The 18577-nt window shown below is 63.0% G+C and overlaps 2 non-coding genes across 2 annotated transcripts; both read right to left on the bottom strand.

The window, feature by feature from the left end:
* Positions 1 to 2805: 2805 nt before the first annotated feature.
* On the bottom strand, positions 2806 to 2924 carry LOC131868373 (5S ribosomal RNA). Its single transcript, XR_009366831.1, has one exon. It is a non-coding gene; the product is annotated as a 5S ribosomal RNA (ribosomal RNA).
* A 7804-nt stretch (positions 2925 to 10728) lies between these two features.
* Positions 10729 to 10847, bottom strand: LOC131868372 (5S ribosomal RNA). Its single transcript, XR_009366830.1, has one exon. It is a non-coding gene; the product is annotated as a 5S ribosomal RNA (ribosomal RNA).
* Positions 10848 to 18577: the final 7730 nt, after the last annotated feature.

Genomic DNA, 18577 nt, shown 5'->3' with positions numbered 1-18577 from the left:
ATGGCACGCGCGTTCCGTTTTTTTCACTATCTTTCAAAACGGAAATTTTAAAATCTCCTTTTTTTTTTGCCTTTTCTGGAAATTAGTGAAGGCAGCGCATCAAAGGTGCGCACCTCGCTGCCCACCTTGGTGTGCTCTGAGGTGCGCACCCGGGAGCGCTACGAAGTGTGCTCCAAGGTGCGGCGTGCACGTTGTCGGAGCCCGGTTTGCCCCGGGTGCGCACCTCGCCTGCACCTTGGCCGGGGTGGGCACCTTGGCTGGGTTTGCCCAGGGTGCGCTCCGAAGCGGGGTTACTGGAGCGCCCCCTCTTTTTTTGTCAGAGCGTTTGGTGGGGTTTCTCGCATTGGCTCTTCCCAGGCCCGGTTGTTGGGTGCGCTCCCACCCTGGCGCGCGCGAAGTTGGAAGTTGGGTTAATTGCCCGGGCGCGCACCTTCGCCAGGGTGGGCACCTTGGTGCGCACACCTTGGCTGGGCTGCGCACCAGGGCGGGCTCAAGATGGCACCAGCATTCCCTTTTTCTCACTATCTTTCAAAACGGAAATTTTAAAATCTCGTTTTTTTTTTGCCTTTTATGGAAATTAGTGAAGGCATCGCATCAAAGGTGCGCACCTCGCTGCCCACCTTGGTGTGCTCCGAGGTGCCCACCACGGTGCGCAACGCCGGTGCGAACCCGGGAGCGCCCCGATGTGTGCTCCAAGGTGCGGCGTGCACGAAGTCGGACCCCGGTTTGCCCCGGGTGCGCACCTCGCGTGCACCTTGGTGCGCACACCTTGGCTGGGTTGCGCGGCCTGGTGGGCACCATGGTGCGCACCAAGGAGCGCTCCGAAGTGTGCTCCAAGGTGCGGCGTGCACGAAGTCGGAGCCCGGTTTGCCCCGGGTACGCACCTCGCGTGCACCTTCGCCGGGGTGGGCACCTCGGCTGGGTTGCGCGCCCTGGTGCGCACCAAGGAGCGCTCCGAAGTGTGCTCCAAGGTGCGGCGTGCACGAAGTCGGAGCCCGGTTTGCCCCGGGTGCGCACCTTCGCCGCGGTGCGCACCATGGCGTGCACGAAGTCGGAGCCCGGTTTGCCCCGGGTGCGCACCTCGCGTGCACCTTCGGCGGGGTTGCGCGCCCTGGTGGGCACCATGGTGCGCACCAAGGAGCGCTCCGAAGTGTGCTCCAAGGTGCGGCGTGCACGAAGTCGGAGCCCGGTTTGCCCCGGGTGCGCACCTCGCGTGCACCTTCGGCGGGGTTGCGCGCCCTGGTGGGCACCATGGTGCGCACCAAGGAGCGCTCTGAAGTGTGCTCCAAGGTGCGGCGTGCACGAAGTCGGAGCCCGGTTTGCCCCGGGTGCGCACCTCGCGTGCACCTTCGCCGCGGTGGGCACCATGGCGTGCACGAAGTCGGAGCCCGGTTTGCCCCGGGTGCGCACCTCGCGTGCACCTTCGCCGGGGTGGGCACCTCGGCTGGGTTGCGCGCCCTGGTGCGCACCAAGGAGCGCTCCGAAGTGTGCTCCAAGGTGCGGCGTGCACGAAGTCGGAGCCCGGTTTGCCCCGGGTGCGCACCTCGCGTGCACCTTCGCCAGGGTGGGCACCTCGGTGCGCACACCTTCTCAATGTTTTCTTGCCTTTTCTGGAAATTGGTGAAGGCAGCGCATCAAAGGTGCGCACCTCGGTGTGCTCCGAGGTGCGAACCCGAGAGCGCTCCGAGGTGCCCACGAAGTCGAAAGTCGGGTTAATTGCATTGTTTTCCCCGGGTGCGCTCCGAGGTGCGCAACATCGGCGCGCACCAAGGAGGGCTCCGAAGTGTGCTCCAAGGTGCGCACGATGGCGTGCACCTCTGGTGCGCACGATTCGGAGCTCGGTTTGACCGGGGTGCGCACACCTTGGCTGGGTTGCGCACCTTTTGTGCGCTCCAAGGTGCGCACGAAGTCGGAGCTCGGTTTGCCCCGGGTGCGCACCTTCGCCAGGGTGCGCACCTTGATGCGCACGCCTTGGCTGGGCTGCGCACCTTGGTGGGCGCCATGGTGCGCACCTTTCGTGCGCTCCAAGGTGCGCACGAAGTCGGAGCTCGGTTTGCCCCGGGTGCGCACCTTGGTGGGCGCCATGGTGCACTCCGAGGTGCCCAAGATTGGTGCGCACCAAGGAGCGCTCCGAAGTGCGCTCCAAGGTGCGCGCGAAGTCGAAAGTTGGGTTAATTGTCCGGTTTGCCTCGGGTGCGCACCTTGCGTGCACCTTCGCCAGGGTGGGCGCCTTGGTGCGCACACCTTGGCTGGGCTGCGCACACCTTGGCACCCGCGTTTCCTTCATTTTAAATTTTTTTTTTTTACAATCTCTCAAGTGGGAAATTCTATAATCTCAACTTTTTTTGCCTTTTCAGGAAACTTTTGAATGGAGCGCATCATTGGTGCGCTCCGAAGTGTGCTCCAAAGCTCTCTCCAGCTGCGTGCACCTGCCCCGGCCGCGCACCCGGCCCCGCCCAGCTTCGCTCACCTGTCCCGGGCGTCTGGTGCGGAACCTTAGAGTAAGAAACATCACCGTGCACCTTGGCCAACGTGCGCGACTCGACCGAGCGCGCACTGGCCGAGGTGCACACCGATTTCACCTGGGTGCGCGCGCAGCACCTCGGGCGCACCGGGGTGCGCGCACAACGCCCGGGTTGCACCGTGGCCTGTGTGCTCGGGGCGCCTCGGGTGCGCGCTCGGTGTCGCCCCCGCGCGCGCGGTAGTGCGGGCAGCGCACCCCGGCCCGGCCCGGCCCCGACGAGAACGCAAACGGGCAAAAGGTTTATTCAAATAGCATTGCGACGCCCGGCGAAAAACTAAAAAAGGGTGCAACACCGGGACTTCCCGGGAGGTCACCCATCCCAGTACTACTCCGGCCCAAGCGCGCTTAACTGCGGAGTTCTGATGGGATCCGGTGCACTAACGCTGGTATGATCGCACCCGTTATGAGCTTGTCGCAGTGTGTACTTAGCAAACCGCGACCCACGTGCGAATCCACCCCGGCCACCCACCCCCGTCGAGGTGCACACCCTCCCTCGCGAAGTGCGCCCCGTTCGCCAAGTGTGAGCCCTGCCCGGGTGCGCGCACCTTGCTAGGGCGTCGGGTGTGCACCCGGCCCGGCCTACGTGCGTGCACCTGGAGGGGGCGTCGTGTGCGTGCAGTGTCCCGTCTGCAACGCGGTGCCCACACACCACCTCGGGCGCAACGACCTGCGCTCACATGTGGGCCGAGTGCACCTTGGTGCATGTTCGGGGCGCCTCGGGTGCACGCTCGATCTTGCCCCGGTGCACCAAGGCGCTCGGTTTGCCCCGGGTGCGCACTTGGTGCAAGGTGGGCACCCAAAATAGGGATCAAGCACCAAAACACAAGTTTCGGGATGCAAAATGGGACCCAAGGACCACAAATGCGTTCCAAGACCCATGATGGGTCCACGAGAACAAAAATGTGTTCCGAGACTTAATAAACAAATATTGGGTTTTAGGAGAAGAAACATGCTCTGATGCCCAAAACGAGAATCGACCCCGAAAAGGCCACAGGCCAAAAGTGGGATGCGAGACAAAAAAAAATGGGACCCGAGGACCAAAATTGGGTTCCCAGGTCGAAGACAGGGCAACCGGACAAGAAACGACCTCTAAGGCTCGAAATGAGTCCCGACGACTAAAACTTGACAAGAAGCACCCATCAGGCACCCAACTCGACACCCATGGGATGCCGACCCACCCGGGCTTCCACCTAGCACACCTTGGCACCCACCCACCCTCGCACCCAACCTCGCACCCAACTTAGCACCTTTGAACCCACATTGGCACTCACCCTGACCCTGGCACCTTGGAACCCACATTGGCACTCACCTTGACCCTGGCACCCACCTTTGCACTCACCTTGGGACCCACCCTGGCTCCCACCTCGGCACCCACCCAGACACCCACCTTGGTTCCTTGGCACCCACCTTGGATCCTTGGCACCCACCCCGACACCCACCTTGGCACGCAACTTGGCTACTTGCCACCCACCTTGGCTCCTTGACGCCCACCCCGACAACCACCCCGTGACCTACCCTGGCTAGGGTTGGTGCACACCCACCCTGGTGCCCACCTTGGCACCCACCCTATGACCCACCTTGGCACGCACCTTAGTACCCACCCCGTTACCCACCCTAGGACCCACCCCGTGACCCACCTTGGCCAGGGTGGGTGCCTTGGTGCGCACAACTTGCCTGGGCTGCACACCAGGGCGGGCTCAAGATGGCACCCGCGTTCCGTTTTTTTCACTATCTTTCAAAACGGAAATTTTAAAATCTCATTTTTTTCTTTTTTTTGCCTTTTCTGGAAATTAGTGAAGGCAGCGCATCAAAGGTGCGCAATGCTGGTGCGAACCCGGGAGCGCTCCGATGTGTGCTCCAAGGTGCGGCGTGCACGAAGTCCGAGCCCGGTTTGCCCCGGGTGCGCACCTCGCGTGCACCTTCGCCGGGGTGAGCACCTTGGCTGGGTTGCGCGCCCTGGTGCGTACCAAGGAGCGCTCTGAAGTGTGCTCCAAGGTGCGGCGTGCACGAAGTCGGAGCCCGGTTTGCCCCGGGTGTGCACCTCGGGTGCGCACCTCGCGTGCACCTTCGCTGCGGTGGGCACCTTGGCTGGGTTGCGCGCCTTGGTGGGCACCATGCAGTGCACGAAGTCGGAGCCCGGTTTGCCCCGGGCGCGCACCTCCGCCAGGGTGGGCACCTTGGTGCGCACAACTTGCCTGGGCTGCGCATCAGGAAGGGCTCAAGATGGCACCCGCGTTCCGTTTTTTTCACTATCTTTCAGAACGGAAATTTTAAAATATCATTTTTTTTTGCCTTTTCTGGAAATTAGTGAAGGCAGCGCATCAAAGGTGCGCAACGCTGGTGCGAACCTGGGAGCGCTCCGATGTGTGCTCCAAGGTGCGGCGTGCACGAAGTCGGAGCCCGGTTTGCCTCGGGTGCGCCCTGGTGGGCACCATGGTGCGCACCAAGGAGCGCTCCGAAGTGTGCTCCAAGGTGCGGCCTGCACGAAGTCGGAGCCCGGTTTGCCCCGGGTGTGCACCTCGGGTGGGCACCTTGGTGCGCATGCCTTGCCTGGGCTGCGCACCAGGGCGGGCTCAAGATGGCACCCGCGTTCCTTTTTTTTCACTATCTTTCAAAACGGAAATTTTAAAATCTCATTTTTTTTTGCCTTTTTCTGGAAATTAGTGAAGGCAGCGCATCAAAGGTGCGCACCTCGCTGCCCACCACGGTGCGCAACGCCGGTGGGCACCCGGGAGTGCTTCGAAGTGTGCTCCAAGGTGCTGCGTGCACGTTGTCGGAGCCCGGTTTGCCCCGGGTGCGCACCTCGCGTGCACCTTCGTCGGGGTGGGCACCTTGGCTTGGTTTGCCCCGGCTGCGCTCCGAAGCGGGGTTATTGGAGCGCCGCCTCTTTTTTTGTCGGAGCGTTTGGTGGGGTTTCTCGCATTGGCTCTTCCGAGGCCCGGTTGCCACCCTGGCGCGCACGAAGTCGGAAGTAGGGTTAATTGCCCGGGTGCGCACCTTTGCCAGGGTGGCACCTTACCTGGGCTGCGCACCAGGGCGGGCTCAAGATGGCACGCGCGTTCCGTTTTTTTCACTATCTTTCAAAACGGAAATTTTAAAATCTCCTTTTTTTTTTGCCTTTTCTGGAAATTAGTGAAGGCAGCGCATCAAAGGTGCGCACCTCGCTGCCCACCTTGGTGTGCTCTGAGGTGCGCACCCGGGAGCGCTACGAAGTGTGCTCCAAGGTGCGGCGTGCACGTTGTCGGAGCCCGGTTTGCCCCGGGTGCGCACCTCGCCTGCACCTTGGCCGGGGTGGGCACCTTGGCTGGGTTTGCCCAGGGTGCGCTCCGAAGCGGGGTTACTGGAGCGCCCCCTCTTTTTTTGTCAGAGAGTTTGGTGGGGTTTCTCGCATTGGCTCTTCCCAGGCCCGGTTGTTGGGTGCGCTCCCACCCTGGCGCGCGCGAAGTTGGAAGTTGGGTTAATTGCCCGGGCGCGCACCTTCGCCAGGGTGGGCACCTTGGTGCGCAAACCTTGGCTGGGCTGCGCACCAGGGCGGGCTCAAGATGGCACCAGCATTCCCTTTTTCTCACTATCTTTCAAAACGGAAATTTTAAAATCTCGTTTTTTTTTTGCCTTTTATGGAAATTAGTGAAGGCATCGCATCAAAGGTGCGCACCTCGCTGCCCACCTTGGTGTGCTCCGAGGTGCCCACCACGGTGCGCAACGCCGGTGCGAACCCGGGAGCGCCCCGATGTGTGCTCCAAGGTGCGGCGTGCACGAAGTCGGACCCCGGTTTGCCCCGGGTGCGCACCTCGCGTGCACCTTGGTGCGCACACCTTGGCTGGGTTGCGCGGCCTGGTGGGCACCATGGTGCGCACCAAGGAGCGCTCCGAAGTGTGCTCCAAGGTGCGGCGTGCACGAAGTCGGAGCCCGGTTTGCCCCGGGTGCGCACCTTCGCCGCGGTGGGCACCATGGCGTGCACGAAGTCGGAGCCCGGTTTGCCCCGGGTGCGCACCTCGCGTGCACCTTCGCCGGGGTGGGCACCTCGGCTGGGTTGCGCGCCCTGGTGCGCACCAAGGAGCGCTCTGAAGTGTGCTCCAAGGTGCGGCGTGCACGAAGTCGGAGCCCGGTTTGCCCCGGGTGTGCACCTCGCGTGCACCTTCGCTGCGGTGGGCACCTTGGCTGGGTTGCGCGCCTTGGTGGGCACCATGCAGTGCACGAAGTCGGAGCCCGGTTTGCCCCGGGCGCGCACCTCCGCCAGGGTGGGCACCTTGGTGCGCACAACTTGCCTGGGCTGCGCACCAGGAAGGGCTCAAGATGGCACCCGCGTTCCGTTTTTTTCACTATCTTTCAGAACGGAAATTTTAAAATATCGTTTTTTTTTGCCTTTTCTGGAAATTAGTGAAGGCAGCGCATCAAAGGTGCGCAACGCTGGTGCGAACCTGGGAGCGCTCCGATGTGTGCTCCAAGGTGCGGCGTGCACGAAGTCGGACCCCGGTTTGCCCCGGGTGCGCACCTCGCGTGCACCTTGGTGCGCACACCTTGGCTGGGTTGCGCGCCCTGGTGGGCACCATGGTGCGCACCAAGGAGCGCTCCGAAGTGTGCTCCAAGGTGCGGCGTGCACGAAGTCGGAGCCCGGTTTGCCCCGGGTGCGCACCTCGCGTGCACCTTCGCCGCGGTGGGCACCATGGCGTGCACGAAGTCGGAGCCCGGTTTGCCCCGGGTGCGCACCTCGCGTGCACCTTCGCCGGGGTGGGCACCTTAGTGTGCAGACCTTGGCTGGGTTGCGCGCCCTGGTGGGCACCATGGTGCGCACCAAGGAGCGCTCCGAAGTGTGCTCCAAGGTGCGGCCTGCACGAAGTCGGAGCCCGGTTTGCCCCGGGTGTGCACCTCGGGTGGGCACCTTGGTGCGCATGCCTTGCCTGGGCTGCGCACCAGGGCGGGCTCAAGATGGCACCCGCGTTCCTTTTTTTTCACTATCTTTCAAAACGGAAATTTTAAAATCTCATTTTTTTTTGCCTTTTTCTGGAAATTAGTGAAGGCAGCGCATCAAAGGTGCGCACCTCGCTGCCCACCACGGTGCGCAACGCCGGTGGGCACCCGGGAGTGCTTCGAAGTGTGCTCCAAGGTGCTGCGTGCACGTTGTCGGAGCCCGGTTTGCCCCGGGTGCGCACCTCGCGTGCACCTTCGTCGGGGTGGGCACCTTGGCTGGGTTTGCCCCGGCTGCGCTCCGAAGCGGGGTTATTGGAGCGCCGCCTCTTTTTTTGTCGGAGCGTTTGGTGGGGTTTCTCGCATTGGCTCTTCCGAGGCCCGGTTGCCACCCTGGCGCGCACGAAGTCGGAAGTAGGGTTAATTGCCCGGGTGCGCACCTTTGCCAGGGTGGGCACCTTACCTGGGCTGCGCACCAGGGCGGGCTCAAGATGGCACGCGCGTTCCGTTTTTTTCACTATCTTTCAAAACGGAAATTTTAAAATCTCCTTTTTTTTTTGCCTTTTCTGGAAATTAGTGAAGGCAGCGCATCAAAGGTGCGCACCTCGCTGCCCACCTTGGTGTGCTCTGAGGTGCGCACCCGGGAGCGCTACGAAGTGTGCTCCAAGGTGCGGCGTGCACGTTGTCGGAGCCCGGTTTGCCCCGGGTGCGCACCTCGCCTGCACCTTGGCCGGGGTGGGCACCTTGGCTGGGTTTGCCCAGGGTGCGCTCCGAAGCGGGGTTACTGGAGCGCCCCCTCTTTTTTTGTCAGAGCGTTTGGTGGGGTTTCTCGCATTGGCTCTTCCCAGGCCCGGTTGTTGGGTGCGCTCCCACCCTGGCGCGCGCGAAGTTGGAAGTTGGGTTAATTGCCCGGGCGCGCACCTTCGCCAGGGTGGGCACCTTGGTGCGCACACCTTGGCTGGGCTGCGCACCAGGGCGGGCTCAAGATGGCACCAGCATTCCCTTTTTCTCACTATCTTTCAAAACGGAAATTTTAAAATCTCGTTTTTTTTTTGCCTTTTATGGAAATTAGTGAAGGCATCGCATCAAAGGTGCGCACCTCGCTGCCCACCTTGGTGTGCTCCGAGGTGCCCACCACGGTGCGCAACGCCGGTGCGAACCCGGGAGCGCCCCGATGTGTGCTCCAAGGTGCGGCGTGCACGAAGTCGGACCCCGGTTTGCCCCGGGTGCGCACCTCGCGTGCACCTTGGTGCGCACACCTTGGCTGGGTTGCGCGGCCTGGTGGGCACCATGGTGCGCACCAAGGAGCGCTCCGAAGTGTGCTCCAAGGTGCGGCGTGCACGAAGTCGGAGCCCGGTTTGCCCCGGGTACGCACCTCGCGTGCACCTTCGCCGGGGTGGGCACCTCGGCTGGGTTGCGCGCCCTGGTGCGCACCAAGGAGCGCTCCGAAGTGTGCTCCAAGGTGCGGCGTGCACGAAGTCGGAGCCCGGTTTGCCCCGGGTGCGCACCTTCGCCGCGGTGCGCACCATGGCGTGCACGAAGTCGGAGCCCGGTTTGCCCCGGGTGCGCACCTCGCGTGCACCTTCGGCGGGGTTGCGCGCCCTGGTGGGCACCATGGTGCGCACCAAGGAGCGCTCCGAAGTGTGCTCCAAGGTGCGGCGTGCACGAAGTCGGAGCCCGGTTTGCCCCGGGTGCGCACCTCGCGTGCACCTTCGGCGGGGTTGCGCGCCCTGGTGGGCACCATGGTGCGCACCAAGGAGCGCTCTGAAGTGTGCTCCAAGGTGCGGCGTGCACGAAGTCGGAGCCCGGTTTGCCCCGGGTGCGCACCTCGCGTGCACCTTCGCCGCGGTGGGCACCATGGCGTGCACGAAGTCGGAGCCCGGTTTGCCCCGGGTGCGCACCTCGCGTGCACCTTCGCCGGGGTGGGCACCTCGGCTGGGTTGCGCGCCCTGGTGCGCACCAAGGAGCGCTCCGAAGTGTGCTCCAAGGTGCGGCGTGCACGAAGTCGGAGCCCGGTTTGCCCCGGGTGCGCACCTCGCGTGCACCTTCGCCAGGGTGGGCACCTCGGTGCGCACACCTTCTCAATGTTTTCTTGCCTTTTCTGGAAATTGGTGAAGGCAGCGCATCAAAGGTGCGCACCTCGGTGTGCTCCGAGGTGCGAACCCGAGAGCGCTCCGAGGTGCCCACGAAGTCGAAAGTCGGGTTAATTGCATTGTTTTCCCCGGGTGCGCTCCGAGGTGCGCAACATCGGCGCGCACCAAGGAGGGCTCCGAAGTGTGCTCCAAGGTGCGCACGATGGCGTGCACCTCTGGTGCGCACGATTCGGAGCTCGGTTTGACCGGGGTGCGCACACCTTGGCTGGGTTGCGCACCTTTTGTGCGCTCCAAGGTGCGCACGAAGTCGGAGCTCGGTTTGCCCCGGGTGCGCACCTTCGCCAGGGTGCGCACCTTGATGCGCACGCCTTGGCTGGGCTGCGCACCTTGGTGGGCGCCATGGTGCGCACCTTTCGTGCGCTCCAAGGTGCGCACGAAGTCGGAGCTCGGTTTGCCCCGGGTGCGCACCTTGGTGGGCGCCATGGTGCACTCCGAGGTGCCCAAGATTGGTGCGCACCAAGGAGCGCTCCGAAGTGCGCTCCAAGGTGCGCGCGAAGTCGAAAGTTGGGTTAATTGTCCGGTTTGCCTCGGGTGCGCACCTTGCGTGCACCTTCGCCAGGGTGGGCGCCTTGGTGCGCACACCTTGGCTGGGCTGCGCACACCTTGGCACCCGCGTTTCCTTCATTTTAAATTTTTTTTTTTTACAATCTCTCAAGTGGGAAATTCTATAATCTCAACTTTTTTTGCCTTTTCAGGAAACTTTTGAATGGAGCGCATCATTGGTGCGCTCCGAAGTGTGCTCCAAAGCTCTCTCCAGCTGCGTGCACCTGCCCCGGCCGCGCACCCGGCCCCGCCCAGCTTCGCTCACCTGTCCCGGGCGTCTGGTGCGGAACCTTAGAGTAAGAAACATCACCGTGCACCTTGGCCAACGTGCGCGACTCGACCGAGCGCGCACTGGCCGAGGTGCACACCGATTTCACCTGGGTGCGCGCGCAGCACCTCGGGCGCACCGGGGTGCGCGCACAACGCCCGGGTTGCACCGTGGCCTGTGTGCTCGGGGCGCCTCGGGTGCGCGCTCGGTGTCGCCCCCGCGCGCGCGGTAGTGCGGGCAGCGCACCCCGGCCCGGCCCGGCCCCGACGAGAACGCAAACGGGCAAAAGGTTTATTCAAATAGCATTGCGACGCCCGGCGAAAAACTAAAAAAGGGTGCAACACCGGGACTTCCCGGGAGGTCACCCATCCCAGTACTACTCCGGCCCAAGCGCGCTTAACTGCGGAGTTCTGATGGGATCCGGTGCACTAACGCTGGTATGATCGCACCCGTTATGAGCTTGTCGCAGTGTGTACTTAGCAAACCGCGACCCACGTGCGAATCCACCCCGGCCACCCACCCCCGTCGAGGTGCACACCCTCCCTCGCGAAGTGCGCCCCGTTCGCCAAGTGTGAGCCCTGCCCGGGTGCGCGCACCTTGCTAGGGCGTCGGGTGTGCACCCGGCCCGGCCTACGTGCGTGCACCTGGAGGGGGCGTCGTGTGCGTGCAGTGTCCCGTCTGCAACGCGGTGCCCACACACCACCTCGGGCGCAACGACCTGCGCTCACATGTGGGCCGAGTGCACCTTGGTGCATGTTCGGGGCGCCTCGGGTGCACGCTCGATCTTGCCCCGGTGCACCAAGGCGCTCGGTTTGCCCCGGGTGCGCACTTGGTGCAAGGTGGGCACCCAAAATAGGGATCAAGCACCAAAACACAAGTTTCGGGATGCAAAATGGGACCCAAGGACCACAAATGCGTTCCAAGACCCATGATGGGTCCACGAGAACAAAAATGTGTTCCGAGACTTAATAAACAAATATTGGGTTTTAGGAGAAGAAACATGCTCTGATGCCCAAAACGAGAATCGACCCCGAAAAGGCCACAGGCCAAAAGTGGGATGCGAGACAAAAAAAAATGGGACCCGAGGACCAAAATTGGGTTCCCAGGTCGAAGACAGGGCAACCGGACAAGAAACGACCTCTAAGGCTCGAAATGAGTCCCGACGACTAAAACTTGACAAGAAGCACCCATCAGGCACCCAACTCGACACCCATGGGATGCCGACCCACCCGGGCTTCCACCTAGCACACCTTGGCACCCACCCACCCTCGCACCCAACCTCGCACCCAACTTAGCACCTTTGAACCCACATTGGCACTCACCCTGACCCTGGCACCTTGGAACCCACATTGGCACTCACCTTGACCCTGGCACCCACCTTTGCACTCACCTTGGGACCCACCCTGGCTCCCACCTCGGCACCCACCCAGACACCCACCTTGGTTCCTTGGCACCCACCTTGGATCCTTGGCACCCACCCCGACACCCACCTTGGCACGCAACTTGGCTACTTGCCACCCACCTTGGCTCCTTGACGCCCACCCCGACAACCACCCCGTGACCTACCCTGGCTAGGGTTGGTGCACACCCACCCTGGTGCCCACCTTGGCACCCACCCTATGACCCACCTTGGCACGCACCTTAGTACCCACCCCGTTACCCACCCTAGGACCCACCCCGTGACCCACCTTGGCCAGGGTGGGTGCCTTGGTGCGCACAACTTGCCTGGGCTGCACACCAGGGCGGGCTCAAGATGGCACCCGCGTTCCGTTTTTTTCACTATCTTTCAAAACGGAAATTTTAAAATCTCATTTTTTTCTTTTTTTTGCCTTTTCTGGAAATTAGTGAAGGCAGCGCATCAAAGGTGCGCAATGCTGGTGCGAACCCGGGAGCGCTCCGATGTGTGCTCCAAGGTGCGGCGTGCACGAAGTCCGAGCCCGGTTTGCCCCGGGTGCGCACCTCGCGTGCACCTTCGCCGGGGTGAGCACCTTGGCTGGGTTGCGCGCCCTGGTGCGTACCAAGGAGCGCTCTGAAGTGTGCTCCAAGGTGCGGCGTGCACGAAGTCGGAGCCCGGTTTGCCCCGGGTGTGCACCTCGGGTGCGCACCTCGCGTGCACCTTCGCTGCGGTGGGCACCTTGGCTGGGTTGCGCGCCTTGGTGGGCACCATGCAGTGCACGAAGTCGGAGCCCGGTTTGCCCCGGGCGCGCACCTCCGCCAGGGTGGGCACCTTGGTGCGCACAACTTGCCTGGGCTGCGCATCAGGAAGGGCTCAAGATGGCACCCGCGTTCCGTTTTTTTCACTATCTTTCAGAACGGAAATTTTAAAATATCGTTTTTTTTTGCCTTTTCTGGAAATTAGTGAAGGCAGCGCATCAAAGGTGCGCAACGCTGGTGCGAACCTGGGAGCGCTCCGATGTGTGCTCCAAGGTGCGGCGTGCACGAAGTCGGAGCCCGGTTTGCCTCGGGTGCGCCCTGGTGGGCACCATGGTGCGCACCAAGGAGCGCTCCGAAGTGTGCTCCAAGGTGCGGCCTGCACGAAGTCGGAGCCCGGTTTGCCCCGGGTGTGCACCTCGGGTGGGCACCTTGGTGCGCATGCCTTGCCTGGGCTGCGCACCAGGGCGGGCTCAAGATGGCACCCGCGTTCCTTTTTTTTCACTATCTTTCAAAACGGAAATTTTAAAATCTCATTTTTTTTTGCCTTTTTCTGGAAATTAGTGAAGGCAGCGCATCAAAGGTGCGCACCTCGCTGCCCACCACGGTGCGCAACGCCGGTGGGCACCCGGGAGTGCTTCGAAGTGTGCTCCAAGGTGCTGCGTGCACGTTGTCGGAGCCCGGTTTGCCCCGGGTGCGCACCTCGCGTGCACCTTCGTCGGGGTGGGCACCTTGGCTTGGTTTGCCCCGGCTGCGCTCCGAAGCGGGGTTATTGGAGCGCCGCCTCTTTTTTTGTCGGAGCGTTTGGTGGGGTTTCTCGCATTGGCTCTTCCGAGGCCCGGTTGCCACCCTGGCGCGCACGAAGTCGGAAGTAGGGTTAATTGCCCGGGTGCGCACCTTTGCCAGGGTGGCACCTTACCTGGGCTGCGCACCAGGGCGGGCTCAAGATGGCACGCGCGTTCCGTTTTTTTCACTATCTTTCAAAACGGAAATTTTAAAATCTCCTTTTTTTTTTGCCTTTTCTGGAAATTAGTGAAGGCAGCGCATCAAAGGTGCGCACCTCGCTGCCCACCTTGGTGTGCTCTGAGGTGCGCACCCGGGAGCGCTACGAAGTGTGCTCCAAGGTGCGGCGTGCACGTTGTCGGAGCCCGGTTTGCCCCGGGTGCGCACCTCGCCTGCACCTTGGCCGGGGTGGGCACCTTGGCTGGGTTTGCCCAGGGTGCGCTCCGAAGCGGGGTTACTGGAGCGCCCCCTCTTTTTTTGTCAGAGAGTTTGGTGGGGTTTCTCGCATTGGCTCTTCCCAGGCCCGGTTGTTGGGTGCGCTCCCACCCTGGCGCGCGCGAAGTTGGAAGTTGGGTTAATTGCCCGGGCGCGCACCTTCGCCAGGGTGGGCACCTTGGTGCGCAAACCTTGGCTGGGCTGCGCACCAGGGCGGGCTCAAGATGGCACCAGCATTCCCTTTTTCTCACTATCTTTCAAAACGGAAATTTTAAAATCTCGTTTTTTTTTTGCCTTTTATGGAAATTAGTGAAGGCATCGCATCAAAGGTGCGCACCTCGCTGCCCACCTTGGTGTGCTCCGAGGTGCCCACCACGGTGCGCAACGCCGGTGCGAACCCGGGAGCGCCCCGATGTGTGCTCCAAGGTGCGGCGTGCACGAAGTCGGACCCCGGTTTGCCCCGGGTGCGCACCTCGCGTGCACCTTGGTGCGCACACCTTGGCTGGGTTGCGCGGCCTGGTGGGCACCATGGTGCGCACCAAGGAGCGCTCCGAAGTGTGCTCCAAGGTGCGGCGTGCACGAAGTCGGAGCCCGGTTTGCCCCGGGTGCGCACCTTCGCCGCGGTGGGCACCATGGCGTGCACGAAGTCGGAGCCCGGTTTGCCCCGGGTGCGCACCTCGCGTGCACCTTCGCCGGGGTGGGCACCTCGGCTGGGTTGCGCGCCCTGGTGCGCACCAAGGAGCGCTCTGAAGTGTGCTCCAAGGTGCGGCGTGCACGAAGTCGGAGCCCGGTTTGCCCCGGGTGTGCACCTCGCGTGCACCTTCGCTGCGGTGGGCACCTTGGCTGGGTTGCGCGCCTTGGTGGGCACCATGCAGTGCACGAAGTCGGAGCCCGGTTTGCCCCGGGCGCGCACCTCCGCCAGGGTGGGCACCTTGGTGCGCACAACTTGCCTGGGCTGCGCACCAGGAAGGGCTCAAGATGGCACCCGCGTTCCGTTTTTTTCACTATCTTTCAGAACGGAAATTTTAAAATATCGTTTTTTTTTGCCTTTTCTGGAAATTAGTGAAGGCAGCGCATCAAAGGTGCGCAACGCTGGTGCGAACCTGGGAGCGCTCCGATGTGTGCTCCAAGGTGCGGCGTGCACGAAGTCGGACCCCGGTTTGCCCCGGGTGCGCACCTCGCGTGCACCTTGGTGCGCACACCTTGGCTGGGTTGCGCGCCCTGGTGGGCACCATGGTGCGCACCAAGGAGCGCTCCGAAGTGTGCTCCAAGGTGCGGCGTGCACGAAGTCGGAGCCCGGTTTGCCCCGGGTGCGCACCTCGCGTGCACCTTCGCCGCGGTGGGCACCTTAGTGTGCAGACCTTGGCTGGGTTGCGCGCCCTGGTGGGCACCATGGTGCGCACCAAGGAGCGCTCCGAAGTGTGCTCCAAGGTGCGGCCTGCACGAAGTCGGAGCCCGGTTTGCCCCGGGTGTGCACCTCGGGTGGGCACCTTGGTGCGCATGCCTTGCCTGGGCTGCGCACCAGGGCGGGCTCAAGATGGCACCCGCGTTCCTTTTTTTTCACTATCTTTCAAAACGGAAATTTTAAAATCTCATTTTTTTTTGCCTTTTTCTGGAAATTAGTGAAGGCAGCGCATCAAAGGTGCGCACCTCGCTGCCCACCACGGTGCGCAACGCCGGTGGGCACCCGGGAGTGCTTCGAAGTGTGCTCCAAGGTGCTGCGTGCACGTTGTCGGAGCCCGGTTTGCCCCGGGTGCGCACCTCGCGTGCACCTTCGTCGGGGTGGGCACCTTGGCTGGGTTTGCCCCGGCTGCGCTCCGAAGCGGGGTTATTGGAGCGCCGCCTCTTTTTTTGTCGGAGCGTTTGGTGGGGTTTCTCGCATTGGCTCTTCCGAGGCCCGGTTGCCACCCTGGCGCGCACGAAGTCGGAAGTAGGGTTAATTGCCCGGGTGCGCACCTTTGCCAGGGTGGGCACCTTACCTGGGCTGCGCACCAGGGCGGGCTCAAGATGGCACGCGCGTTCCGTTTTTTTCACTATCTTTCAAAACGGAAATTTTAAAATCTCCTTTTTTTTTTGCCTTTTCTGGAAATTAGTGAAGGCAGCGCATCAAAGGTGCGCACCTCGCTGCCCACCTTGGTGTGCTCTGAGGTGCGCACCCGGGAGCGCTACGAAGTGTGCTCCAAGGTGCGGCGTGCACGTTGTCGGAGCCCGGTTTGCCCCGGGTGCGCACCTCGCCTGCACCTTGGCCGGGGTGGGCACCTTGGCTGGGTTTGCCCAGGGTGCGCTCCGAAGCGGGGTTACTGGAGCGCCCCCTCTTTTTTTGTCAGAGCGTTTGGTGGGGTTTCTCGCATTGGCTCTTCCCAGGCCCGGTTGTTGGGTGCGCTCCCACCCTGGCGCGCGCGAAGTTGGAAGTTGGGTTAATTGCCCGGGCGCGCACCTTCGCCAGGGTGGGCACCTTGGTGCGCACACCTTGGCTGGGCTGCGCACCAGGGCGGGCTCAAGATGGCACCAGCATTCCCTTTTTCTCACTATCTTTCAAAACGGAAATTTTAAAATCTCGTTTTTTTTTTGCCTTTTATGGAAATTAGTGAAGGCATCGCATCAAAGGTGCGCACCTCGCTGCCCACCTTGGTGTGCTCCGAGGTGCCCACCACGGTGCGCAACGCCGGTGCGAACCCGGGAGCGCCCCGATGTGTGCTCCAAGGTGCGGCGTGCACGAAGTCGGACCCCGGTTTGCCCCGGGTGCGCACCTCGCGTGCACCTTGGTGCGCACACCTTGGCTGGGTTGCGCGGCCTGGTGGGCACCATGGTGCGCACCAAGGAGCGCTCCGAAGTGTGCTCCAAGGTGCGGCGTGCACGAAGTCGGAGCCCGGTTTGCCCCGGGTACGCACCTCGCGTGCACCTTCGCCGGGGTGGGCACCTCGGCTGGGTTGCGCGCCCTGGTGCGCACCAAGGAGCGCTCCGAAGTGTGCTCCAAGGTGCGGCGTGCACGAAGTCGGAGCCCGGTTTGCCCCGGGTGCGCACCTTCGCCGCGGTGCGCACCATGGCGTGCACGAAGTCGGAGCCCGGTTTGCCCCGGGTGCGCACCTCGCGTGCACCTTCGGCGGGGTTGCGCGCCCTGGTGGGCACCATGGTGCGCACCAAGGAGCGCTCCGAAGTGTGCTCCAAGGTGCGGCGTGCACGAAGTCGGAGCCCGGTTTGCCCCGGGTGCGCACCTCGCGTGCACCTTCGGCGGGGTTGCGCGCCCTGGTGGGCACCATGGTGCGCACCAAGGAGCGCTCCGAAGTGTGCTCCAAGGTGCGGCGTGCACGAAGTCGGAGCCCGGTTTGCCCCGGGTGCGCACCTCGCGTGCACCTTCGCCGCGGTGGGCACCATGGCGTGCACGAAGTCGGAGCCCGGTTTGCCCCGGGTGCGCACCTCGCGTGCACCTTCGCCGGGGTGGGCACCTCGGCTGGGTTGCGCGCCCTGGTGCGCACCAAGGAGCGCTCCGAAGTGTGCTCCAAGGTGCGGCGTGCACGAAGTCGGAGCCCGGTTTGCCCCGGGTGCGCACCTCGCGTGCACCTTCGCCAGGGTGGGCACCTCGGTGCGCACACCTTCTCAATGTTTTCTTGCCTTTTCTGGAAATTGGTGAAGGCAGCGCATCAAAGGTGCGCACCTCGGTGTGCTCCGAGGTGCGAACCCGAGAGCGCTCCGAGGTGCCCACGAAGTCGAAAGTCGGGTTAATTGCATTGTTTTCCCCGGGTGCGCTCCGAGGTGCGCAACATCGGCGCGCACCAAGGAGGGCTCCGAAGTGTGCTCCAAGGTGCGCACGATGGCGTGCACCTCTGGTGCGCACGATTCGGAGCTCGGTTTGACCGGGGTGCGCACACCTTGGCTGGGTTGCGCACCTTTTGTGCGCTCCAAGGTGCGCACGAAGTCGGAGCTCGGTTTGCCCCGGGTGCGCACCTTCGCCAGGGTGCGCACCTTGATGCGCACGCCTTGGCTGGGCTGCGCACCTTGGTGGGCGCCATGGTGCGCACCTTTCGTGCGCTCCAAGGTGCGCACGAAGTCGGAGCTCGGTTTGCCCCGGGTGCGCACCTTGGTGGGCGCCATGGTGCACTCCGAGGTGCCCAAGATTGGTGCGCACCAAGGAGCGCTCCGAAGTGCGCTCCAAGGTGCGCGCGAAGTCGAAAGTTGGGTTAATTGTCCGGTTTGCCTCGGGTGCGCACCTTGCGTGCACCTTCGCCAGGGTGGGCGCCTTGGTGCGCACACCTTGGCTGGGCTGCGCACACCTTGGCACCCGCGTTTCCTTCATTTTAAATTTTTTTTTTTTACAATCTCTCAAGTGGGAAATTCTATAATCTCAACTTTTTTTGCCTTTTCAGGAAACTTTTGAATGGAGCGCATCATTGGTGCGCTCCGAAGTGTGCTCCAAAGCTCTCTCCAGCTGCGTGCACCTGCCCCGGCCGCGCACCCGGCCCCGCCCAGCTTCGCTCACCTGTCCCGGGCGTCTGGTGCGGAACCTTAGAGTAAGAAACATCACCGTGCACCTTGGCCAACGTGCGCGACTCGACCGAGCGCGCACTGGCCGAGGTGCACACCGATTTCACCTGGGTGCGCGCGCAGCACCTCGGGCGCACCGGGGTGCGCGCACAACGCCCGGGTTGCACCGTGGCCTGTGTGCTCGGGGCGCCTCGGGTGCGCGCTCGGTGTCGCCCCCGCGCGCGCGGTAGTGCGGGCAGCGCACCCCGGCCCGGCCCGGCCCCGACGAGAACGCAAACGGGCAAAAGGTTTATTCAAATAGCATTGCGACGCCCGGCGAAAAACTAAAAA

Source organism: Cryptomeria japonica, unplaced genomic scaffold (assembly GCF_030272615.1).
Source record: "Cryptomeria japonica unplaced genomic scaffold, Sugi_1.0 HiC_scaffold_205, whole genome shotgun sequence".
Classification (NCBI taxonomy): Eukaryota; Viridiplantae; Streptophyta; class Pinopsida; order Cupressales; family Cupressaceae; genus Cryptomeria; species Cryptomeria japonica.
The sequence above is the reverse complement of the archived record's forward strand: the minus strand, read 5'-3'. Positions and strand labels throughout refer to the sequence as shown.